Source organism: Lutra lutra, chromosome 9 (genome assembly GCF_902655055.1).
Source record: "Lutra lutra chromosome 9, mLutLut1.2, whole genome shotgun sequence".
NCBI classification, from domain to species: Eukaryota; Metazoa; Chordata; class Mammalia; order Carnivora; family Mustelidae; genus Lutra; species Lutra lutra.
In genome coordinates this window covers 138140800-138151323 of record NC_062286.1, presented here as the reverse complement: position 1 = coordinate 138151323, position 10524 = coordinate 138140800, and the positions used below count along the sequence as shown (strand labels likewise).

At 50.6% G+C, this 10524-nt stretch overlaps 1 long non-coding RNA gene across 1 annotated transcript; it reads left to right on the top strand.

Annotated features, from left to right (window-relative positions):
• The first annotated feature begins 7251 nt into the window (after positions 1–7251).
• LOC125109062 (uncharacterized) lies at positions 7252–10041 on the top strand. Its single transcript, XR_007130093.1, has 3 exons — positions 7252–7436; positions 7581–7647; positions 9700–10041. It is a non-coding gene; the product is annotated as an uncharacterized LOC125109062 (long non-coding RNA).
• The last annotated feature ends 483 nt before the right edge of the window (positions 10042–10524 follow it).

The window sequence follows — 10524 nt, the reverse complement described above, 5'->3', positions numbered from 1 at the left end:
ACGTCTTAACCTGCACAGCCAGTTGTGTCTCCTCCCAAATAACTTCAGTGGGTCCACGGTGTGTCCACGGGTCCACGGTGTGTCCACGGGTCCACGGTGTGTCTTTCGAAGTGGCCGCTTGCCTCTTAGTGGCAAATACACGTGGACAAGGAAGACCCAAGGTGCAGGAGGGCACTCAGGCCACAAGGAGGGGATGGGAACTGGGGGGGTGGGGGTTTCCCTCCCCCCGCCCCTTCCCCTCCTGCTCCCTCTCCCTTGTCTGCCCCCTCCTTTTCTTTGTTCTATAGATTTGCACAAAATACTGAGGAGAAGGAGAAAGGCGAGGATGGTGTGGATAATAATGCCAGGGGTTTGAAACCGAAGTTCCAAAGACGACAGAAAAGGAAACTACAAGTAGCTTTTCAGGAAATTCTTGTGTTGGACTGCCCGCCTCTCTCTTACACACACATTTCTGGAGGTGGGAAACACGGGCTTCAGGAAGCTGTGGAGGCCCTGACATAGTGGGTGAAACCTGGCATTCCTGGGTCCCCTTGAGAAGGGCACAGACCTTCCCCCAGAGTTCCCCCAAAGATTGGAGCCTCTGACCTGAGAGGTCCTGGGGGAGCTGCAGCCCCACGGCTCCTCCCCTCCTCTCTGACTCTGGCTGTTCCAGGCCCTGGACGTGGCCTTGTGCTCCGTCTAGGGTTCAAAGCTGCTTTCTCAAATGGGGGTGAGCGTGTGTACGCGTGTGTGTGAGTGTGCGCAGGGAGCCAGGCCGGGCATAGAGCACCCACAACACTGCGTGGCTGGTGGAGCAAGGTGCTCACACGCGTGGGTCCCCATCGCAGAGGAAGGGCCAGGACCACCCAGAACGGTGGGGAAAAGATACAAACCGCCCCAGGCCTGGTCCCGGACTGCCTTCAAAATGGACCCAGGCATCCCTAATGACACTTACTTTTAATGTTATTCTGAGAACAAGATTTTCCTGAAAATAACCAAATATGGTCCTAGTTCAAAAATAAAAAAATTGGAGGGAGTGAATGCCTTAATATGCGCGTAGATTTTGTGTGTGATAAGACGTATCATTTCCCTATCAGTGAGAAGTGGTTATCCAATACACCGTGGGAAGTTCCATTTAGAAAAGTCAAAATAGGGCGCCTGGGTGGCTCAGTGGGTTAAAGCCTCTGCCTTCGGCTCAGGTCATGATCCCAGGGTCCTGGGATCGAGCCCCGCATCGGGCTCTCTGCTCTGCGGGGAGTCTGCTTCCTCCTCTCTCTCTGCTTGCCTCTCTGCTTACTTGTGATCTCTGTCAAATAAATAAATAAAATATTAAAAAAAAAAAAAGTCAAAATAACTCAATAAAGCAGAGCTTTATTTATTTTTTTGAAGATTTCATCCATTTCTTTGACAGAGAGACACAGCGAGAGAGGGAACAGGGGCAAAGGGAGTGGGAGAGGGAGAAGCAGGCTTCCTGCTGAGCAGGGAGCCCATTGCGGGGCTCTATCCCAGGACCCCAGGATCATGACCTGAGCGGAAGGCAGATGCTTAACGACTGAGTCACCCAGTTGCCCCCAAAGCAGAGCTTTAAAATGAGACTATGGATTGCTCAGTTTGTTAAGTGTCTGCCTTCCGCTCAGGTCAAGATCTGAGGGTTCTGGGATCGAGCCCCACCTTGGGCTCCCTGCTCGGAGGGGAGTCTGCTTCTCACTCTCCCTCTGCCCCTCCCACTGCTCATGCTCTCCCTTTCTGTCAAATAAATAAATAAAATCTTTAAAAAATAAAATAAAATGGGAATATGGGACTTGAGCCATAAGCCACCGGCTGGGCCATCTTCCCAGGTGGGTGACCAAAAGGGCAGACAGACCCCTGTGGGAGTAACATGGGCCCCATTTTGAAATTCTGCCGGACCCTCAGAAATTTTGATTCAATGGGCCTTCATCTGTTAATTTTGAAGTTGAAGGCTTTGAGCACCTCCTCACTTTGTAGCATGAAAAGACATTCCAGGACCATCTTGTTCTACTCCTGCCCCAGCCCTAGGACTGTGTGGCTCTCTATGGAGTCCTGTGTCCTCTTAGCGCAGAACAGAATTTAGAAACCAAGATCTGGTTGCTAGGTGTGCTCTAGCCCTGGCTCCTGGGATGTCGCTGCTCCCAGGCCCTCTCAGTGGACAGACATGGGAAATGAGTGTGCATGTACGAACATTTACAGCTGTATTTACTTCTACAGCTGTATTGAAAATCATGCATTCGTATCAATCCTTGCAATTCTAAGTCAGTTCCGTGGGATTCATTCTGGCGCTCTTTCCTTCCATATCTGGACCTCTTTTCTCTAATACTAAGAAACGTGGATCTGTGATTTTCAGTGTATTTGCTTATTTTCCCAATCTCCTGTGTCCAGCACATCTCCTGGACCCCTGAGCCCTGGCTCTCAGACACCCCCCTTAGGTGGACACCAAGCCCCGCAGGGCAGTCACCCGACCCCGCTCCAAGGGCCACCACAGGAGGGCTCCATCCCCGTGTATGTCCTGTGTCTCCAGGTCCATTAGACTTGATGACACTTTATGGACTTTTGAATCCATGTTCACAAACGATATCACATTTGTTTTATTTCTTACAGTTTCTTCTCTGGTGTCCTACCAACATAACTCTAGCCTCCGAAAATAAGATGCACAATTTTCTTTCTTCTTTTTTTTTTTAATCCTCTGCAGCCATACAAGGATTATCTAGGTTTGGGTAGAACTTTCCTGCAAACTCATCAGGGTCCTGTGGAGTGTCCCCTGGCTGGATGTTAGACTGTTAGGACAGGTGGATACAGTAATGTGATGGATACAGGTCTCTCGAGGTCCCCTGAGGGGATGCTGGAACGTTCTAGTTGCCCAGAAAATGGTCAGTTTCCCTTAAATTTTCAAACGTGTGTGTATAAGTTTGCCCCGAAGTATTCTCTAATTTTCTAACTGGTACAGGGTCTATACTGCTCCTTTTTTCATTCCTAAAATGTGTATTTTCTTTTTAACCTGTAAAGCCTATCATCAGGGTTTTATCTATTTGTTTTTATTTTTGAAGAACCAACTTTTGGTTTGTGGGTATGCCAAATTGATTCTAATGAATTCTTATTATTTTTTCATTCTCTTCCTCCCATTTTCTTTGGGTTTACCCGCTGTTCTTCCTATAATTTGTTGAATTAGACATTTAGCTCGTTTATATGTGTGTGGGGCCATCTCCTTCCCTGTAGGTGTCCCCTGAGCTGCCATCACAGGGCTAACAAGTTGGGTTTTCATTGTTGTGTTGTTGTGATATTTTCTCATTGACATTATGATTTCTTATGTGACTCATGAATGTCTTCAAACCTCCACAAACATATAGGATGTTCTTGGTGTTACATAGAAACAATAAATATATAAAATTAGAAACCCAAGGACAAAGTGAATGATTTTTTTCCTAGCAAAACTCCGGTAAAATTTTTTTCCTCATTTACACCAAAGACAATATTTTATTTTATTTTTTTTTAAGATTTTATTTATTTATTTGACAGAGATCACAAGTAGGCAGAGAGGCAGGCAGAGAGAGAGGGAGAAGCAGGTTCCCCGAAGAGCAGAAAGCCCAATGCGGGGCTCGATCCCAGGACCCTGGGATCATGAAGGCAGAGGCTTTAACCCACTGAGCCACCCAGGTGCCCCAAAGACAATATTTTAAACACACGCCGTGTGTGTCTTTCCATATGATTTACAGTTTGTGGGGTGGCACTAACATGTGTCTGTGCCTGGGCCCCCATGAAGATCTTGAACTGGTCCGCAGAGATGGGCGCGGTCCCAGGCAGACCAGAAGGAGGCAAGCAAGGCACAGGGGCAGAGGAAAGATACCTTCCCCTGCCCCATTCCGAGGAACCTGGAGGCACTGGGCACTGCAGAGAGCATACAGTGCATAGTCCGTCATGCATCCATCTCCGGAAAACCATTCTCCCACCTCCGGCCTGCTGTCTGCGAAAGGACTCCAACGGTTACTGATCCCAGGGCTTACTCAGAAGTAATTCCTTCCGAGGAGACATACAGTCAATGACAGAGTCATTTCCTGGGAGCGCCTGGGTGGCTCGGTCGTTAAGCGTATGCTTTCCATGTAGGTCGTGATCCCAGGATCCTGAGATCGAGCCCCCATCGGGCTCCCTGTGCAGCTGGAAGTCTGCTTCTCCCTCTCCCACCCACATTGCTTGTATTCCCTCTCTCTTTCTCTCCCTCTGTCATATAAATAAATAAAATCTTTAAAAACAACAACAAAACAGGGACTTCCCATCCACAGGGTTGAGCACACTGTGCAGGGATGACGCTGGGACACTGGGTAGCCCAGCAGCTGAATGCTTGGGGAAGGTCAGTGTGTGGTTTGGGACCTGCCTCTGCTGGGGGTTCAGGTGCAAGGAGCCTCAGATCGCATCAGCTCCCCGGCCCCCACCCACCCCTTGGCCTCTCTCAGGACTCCGGGGGCAGATCCTTGTTCTCATTTAAATGAAGGGGTTGCTGTGATCCCTCAGGGGACTGGGGTATTTCCAGGAGGGATGCCCCTGTTTCTTTTCCCAGGGGTATACTGTTAAGGGGGTAGGAAGAAATTGGGAGACATTACCACTTAGTACCTTCCTAACTTCGGAGGCGTCATTCGTCTGGTTCCTCAAGCAGGTGGGGGCTGGGTGAGAGGAGGAAATGTTTTTCTTTGGGCCCCGAGTTTGCATCACGGCCCTGAGGCTGGAGCATCAGACCCACCACTTGGTCTTCTTTATTTCATTTTTCAAAAAGCAGTGAGTGAAGGTCAGAGCACCTGGGTGCCGCAGTCGGTTAAGCATCTGCCTTCGGCTCAGGTCATGATCCCGGGGCCCTGGGATCGAACCCCTGCTTCGCAGCGAGTCTGCTTGTCCTCTTCCTCTGCCCCCCCCCGCCCCATGCTCTCTCTCTCAAATAAATAAAGAACATCTTTAAAAAAAAAAAAGAAAAGAAAAAAGGAACGACCGAAGGTAATCAGTTCCCTCCAGGTCATAGAGAAAATCGTAAACTCTGGTACCACACCTCCCTTCTCATCGCCTCTTTATAATCCCCCCAAAGCACGCAAAGCTTCTCCTGAGTCTTTACACTTTGGTGAACATGAACCCCGTGTCCAGAGTCAAGAGAAGAAGCTTCCCTGCTGGACCCCTCCCCTCCCTAGTCTTGGGCACAGCAGGACAGCGAGGGGAATATGCCTAGTCTAGTCGCAAGGCTGCTGGGAAGGTTAACCAGAATGCCAAGGTTATAAAGGGCGTGGTTCCCCAACCCCTCTAAGAAAAAGGTATTTGGTCGATGGCTGAGAAGAAGCGGCCACTAGACCCACCCAGCCCGCCCCGGGGAAGCCCCTCCTCCCTGCTGCCCCTCACGGTCCTCCTCTGTAAAGGGGCAGGTGTGGGCAGAAGTTTACTCTGCACACCTGGAGCCCAGAGCCGCGCTCACAGGTTCAGTGCATGCCTCCTCGTCAGCACAGGGGAGGACTCGGCTTCCAAAGGGCCATGACCTCCACGGTCTCTGTCCTCACTTGCCTGTTTCCTGAACCCCATTTCAGGTGCCCACCGGGGACCCTCTGCCCTCAAGCATCCTCGCTGAAGCTGGGGTTTGGGGGCGGTTGGGGGCAGCAAGTCTGCGTTCTGCAAAGGTGGCCTGGAAGAGTCTGGACTTCGTCCTCTCTCCCTGTGTCTGTCTCTTCCTCTCTAAAATAAGGTCACCCTAATGACCCCCCAAATCCCTTCCATGGGACAAAACGTCCAAACCACCCAGGCATCTCATTTTCTTGTTTTAAGGTAACACTGAAGACAGATTTCACCCTCAGAAAAACGGTACCCATCAACCACAATCAGGAGCGTTTCCAAAAGTCTGTGATAATAAGAATCGTATTTCTCACTGGGTCCTTACCGGAAAGATGAGAGTGTCGCTGACCCCACGATTCTGATGAGAACTTGAATCCTCGACAGCCACTAGCTGGGAGTGGACTTGAACAGAGACCTTTGGACCCCAGATCTAGTGGGAGCACAGACTGGGGTCCAAGTCTTGTCGGCTCCACTGCAGGGGTCCTGGAGCTCAGGCCGGGCAGTGTGTGGTCCCCGGGTTTGACCACAAGATGGCAAGCTGACTCAAGGCATGGCCATTAACGGGGGTGGTGGGGAGGCCGGGGGGGAGGGGCTAGGTCATCTGGTATCACAAATGTGTGTTGACACTCTCAGCTAATAATTGACTCACTTTCTCCTGTGTCAGATCTGGCTTTCCAGGGATTTGCAATTAAATTAAAAAAAAAAAAAAAAGACAAGCATAAAAAGAAATCGGACTAGGCGGTATGTTTTGTTTCCAAAGGGCTTCTCGCCTTACTGAGAATAAAACTGGTGAGGTCGGGTGAGACGGAGACGCCACTCCTTCCTCATACGCTTTCTGACAGTCCTGTGACCTGTGATAGAGGTGGAGAAGGGGCTGTGGGCGCTCTAGGATCTGTGCCCTCCAGTCACAGGACGTCGCGTGATTCGGAGAGCGGAAGCTACACCTGGTTGGAGGCCAAGAACAGAAAACCCGGAACTCTGGTTTGAGAGTTACTTCATTCATTCCTTTGTTCCATTCATTCACTCATTTCTCAGTCTGGATCCAGCCCCTTCTCTGTGCCAAGTGCTTGCAATACTACTAACAGTGACGCCACAGGGTGTCACAGATTTGCCAGAGCCAGCCTCCTATGTCACTGGGGCCCTCCAGCCAGCCCGATGTCTAAACTGGCAACAATAATATACATGAAATGGAATGAGCCAAAGGTGTGTTTCAAATTTCAGAAGATGGCATTGCCCTGTCGTCCTGATTTAACATGGGAAAGGCAGAAACCAATTCTGTACCATGTTGTTGGCATAAAAGTCCCACCCATCAGGAAGAAAGAAAAACCTGGTTTCTCTGGAGCCCAGTTAAGTATCTTTTTAGGTGAGCAAAGAATAAGTTCATTATCGAGTCTCTGCTTTGGTTATTTCATTTTCTGGTGATCTGTCCCCATCAGTTGATCACGTGAGTCCCAGATTTGTGTTTTTCTAGTGCCATTTAATCATGTGTAGATGGGATCCTTACCCGTCTCCACTAAACCCCAACAAAGAAGTCAAGTAAAGATTGTGTGCCTGTTATGCAAACACAGCTTTCCTGATCTCTCCTCAGGGGAGAGAGGAGATTAGGACTCAGTTTTTTGATCTGATAGGATTTTGTTTTGTTTGGGGAGGATGAGTCAGGTAAGGCTTCCTGGAGGAAATGACATCTAAGCCAAGCCAAGGACAGAGGGATAAAGTGGAGCTAACCAGAAGTAGGGACTTGGGTAGGAGAGGGACGGTACCCAAGAAAGGAGTAGCGAGTACAAAGGCCTGGAGGGGAAGGAACATTCCGGAATGTGGGCACCTGTCCCTGGACCTGGGACCTGGAGGGCAGCCTGGCAGGGGATGTGAGAGAATCAGGGAGGGGCCAGACTCTGAAGGGTTGTGTCAAGCCTTAAGGAGGTCAGACTTCACCCTAACAGCAATGAGCAGAAGCACCATGAAGTGGTTTTTAAGCAGAGACTGACCTGATGATTCAATTTTCATTCTAGAAAAGATCTCAGCCGCGGCAGCAGCGTGAGAAGCCAGGGCTGGCGATCACTTAGGAGATCGAGACAGGTAGGAGTTGCTGGTGGCCTGACCTAGGGTAGCGGGTGGGGGGTGGAGAGCAGGGACCTGAGGGACATCCGTGGAGCAGAACGACAGCTGGAGGTGGACTGGGAGGGTTGCAGGGGCAGGGAGCAAAGGAACCAGGAATGACAGCTCGGGCCTCCGGGCTGGGGGGCCGTCTAGTCCCACAGGTGAGGAAGCCTGGGGAAGAAGAGCTTTGTTCTGGATACGTGAGGTGTGGAATGCCCAAGAGATGTTCACTTGGGGGTGTCAGTGGGCCGTCCGTTGTGAGGGGACAGCAGGACAGGAGGGACGTGCGTGGGAGTCCCTAGCCCCTAGAGCATGGGAAAGCCACAAGAAGCCAGCTCTGAGAACCCCACACTGAGACAGCAGCTTGCGGGGAGGCCGGGAAGGAGGCCGGGAAACCTTGAACATGGCAGAAGGGAAGCGGGAGGGAGTTTCCGGAAGGAGAGAGTGGTCCACTGGGTCAAGTGTCTCGAAGAAGCCCCATGACAGAGGACTTGAAAGTGGCCCTTGTCTAGTGGAATCTGGGCGCTGGTGGCCCCGGCAGGAGCAAGTTTGGGGGGCCGAGTGGGCAGGAGAATGCGTGGGAGTCGAGGAAACGCAGGCTTAGAGGAGCTCGTTTCTGAAAGAAGGCAGAGAAGGGGGCTGGAGGCCTGTGGGATACCCGGAGCTCAGAGGCTTTCTGCTCTTTGTAATAGGGGAGCAGCTCTGTAGCTGATGAGATGCAGGGGAGAGGGAAGGTGGGATGAGTCAGGAGGTGGAGAGAAAATTAAAGACTTGTAGTCCTGGAGGGGGTGGAAAGGGTGGGAGCTGGGGCACCGTGGCCGGGCCTTAAGTAAGAGCAGGTTGTGCATTTCCTCCATAAAGCAGGACAGACAAGGGAAGGGAACACAAAGGGAGGCGCGGGCTGCGATGACCACAGGACCGCACCCTTGGGTGCTGGAAGTGAGGAGCCGATCTCGGGGCGTGATGTGGCTTGTCTCCGAGGTCTGAAGCAACTGGCCCTAGAGGGGAATAGACTTGGCCCTCCAGTGGAGACCCAGCCCAATGGAGATGCCCTGGCTCACCCACCCGGACGTTGGCAGCCCTGGGCTCCCTTCCCTGCGCAGGCTACATGTAGGGGGAGCTCCACCCAGCCGGATGGGAGGCAAGCCAAACAAGGCCCGGAGAAAGCTGTTACCAGGGGAATGCTTTAGCAATCCTTCAGGTCTTGTCTCTGCAGAGAGGAGATGAGTAATGGACAAAGGGCCTTAATCCTCCCTTAATCCCGCAGTGCCAAAGGAACTGCCAGCCTGCTCAGCGAGGTTCTTAGGAAGAGGCTTAGGGTATTTAAAGAAAAAGAAAGGGAAGGCAGAAGGGAGGTGGGAAGGAAGACAGAGGAGCAAAAGAGGAAGATTCCTGAATGTCAGGGAGCTTGAAGGGGAGAAGCTTGTAGGCAGGGGAATGTTGGCACAAGGCCGTCAGTCAGTCACAGCTGTCACGAGTCCCCTCCGCAGAGCGCCAAAGTCAGGGGCTCTGTGGGGGTCCCCACAACTCTGGAAGGACCCTTGTTCTGCAGATGGGGAACCCAGGCTCAAAGAAGGTAAACACGCGGGCTTGCCCAGCTAGTGAACTGCCAATCCAGAAGCTGGGCCTCTCGGAAGGCAGGGGGGGCAGGAGTCATCGTGGTTTCAGGGTCGTGGGAATCCTGTTAACTTCGAGATCTGAGAGAGGTTGGGAGGACCTACCTTACACTGAGGTTTAAATGAGTTCCTATTTACCAAGTACGTGGAAAACCTAAGTGCTATATAGTGTCTGGCCGCTGCACTTTGGGGTCATCTTCCCACCTCCCCATCTCCATCAGCACCCCAATATCAAGGCTGTCCAATGAACATACTGTCTAGATTGAAGGGGTGAGCTTCCCAAGACCCTGCTTTGAGATCAATTTCTACATTTCAAGTAGTTCCCACTCCTCGCCCTCCTTCTTTTACCTGTAGAATTTCAGGAACTGTCCGTCTACTTTTGCCGTCATGGTTATTTTATTTTATTTTATTTTAGGTGATCTTTACACCCAACATGGGGCTTGAACTCATGACCCTCAGGTCAAGAGTGGCCTGCTTTACCCACGGAGCCAGCCAGGTGACCCCTGTTATGATTATTTTAATTAAAATCGTTTGGGATGAAAGAGAGAGCTATCTGTTGATACTCTGTGAACAATACTTAACTTGCCAAAAAGAAAAAAAGAAACCCATAAAAGGTCTTAGCCACATTTCTAGGTCATCATTCTGGCAATTTCACTGAACAACCAAATCTGTCTTTTTAGCCACATGTGAATAAAATGAGAATCAGAGATGATTGAAATTTGCCTCAATCAGTAGAATTTCATTCTTTGCTCTCTGGGTTTCCACCCCTACTTCCGGCCCTTACTGCAAGGCTCTTGGAAAGATTTTTTTCTTATATTAAAATAAAGGCTTTAGGGGCGCCTGGGTGGCTCAGTGAGTTAAGCCTCTGCCTTTGACTCGGGTCATGATCTCGGGGTTCTGGGATCAAGCCCAGCTTCGGGCTCTCCGCTCAGCGGGGAGCCTGCTTCCATCTCTCTCTCTGCCTGCCTCTCTGCCTGCTTGTGATCTCTGTCTGTCAAATAAATAAATAAAATCTTCTAAAAATTTTAAAATAAAATAAAAGTTTTAATACATTTAAAGGAGGAAAAATGAAGAGCATCCCAAAGGAGAAAACCATGTTTCTTTCCTACTACTACACTCTGCTCACGCCAGATATATGGGGGAGGGGCTCCCAACCAATTCTCCCAACTCCCTGACATCAGTGGGGTGCCCGCGATTGAATTCCATTGTGACGCTAATTCCCAGCGTTAGAGCAGACCCC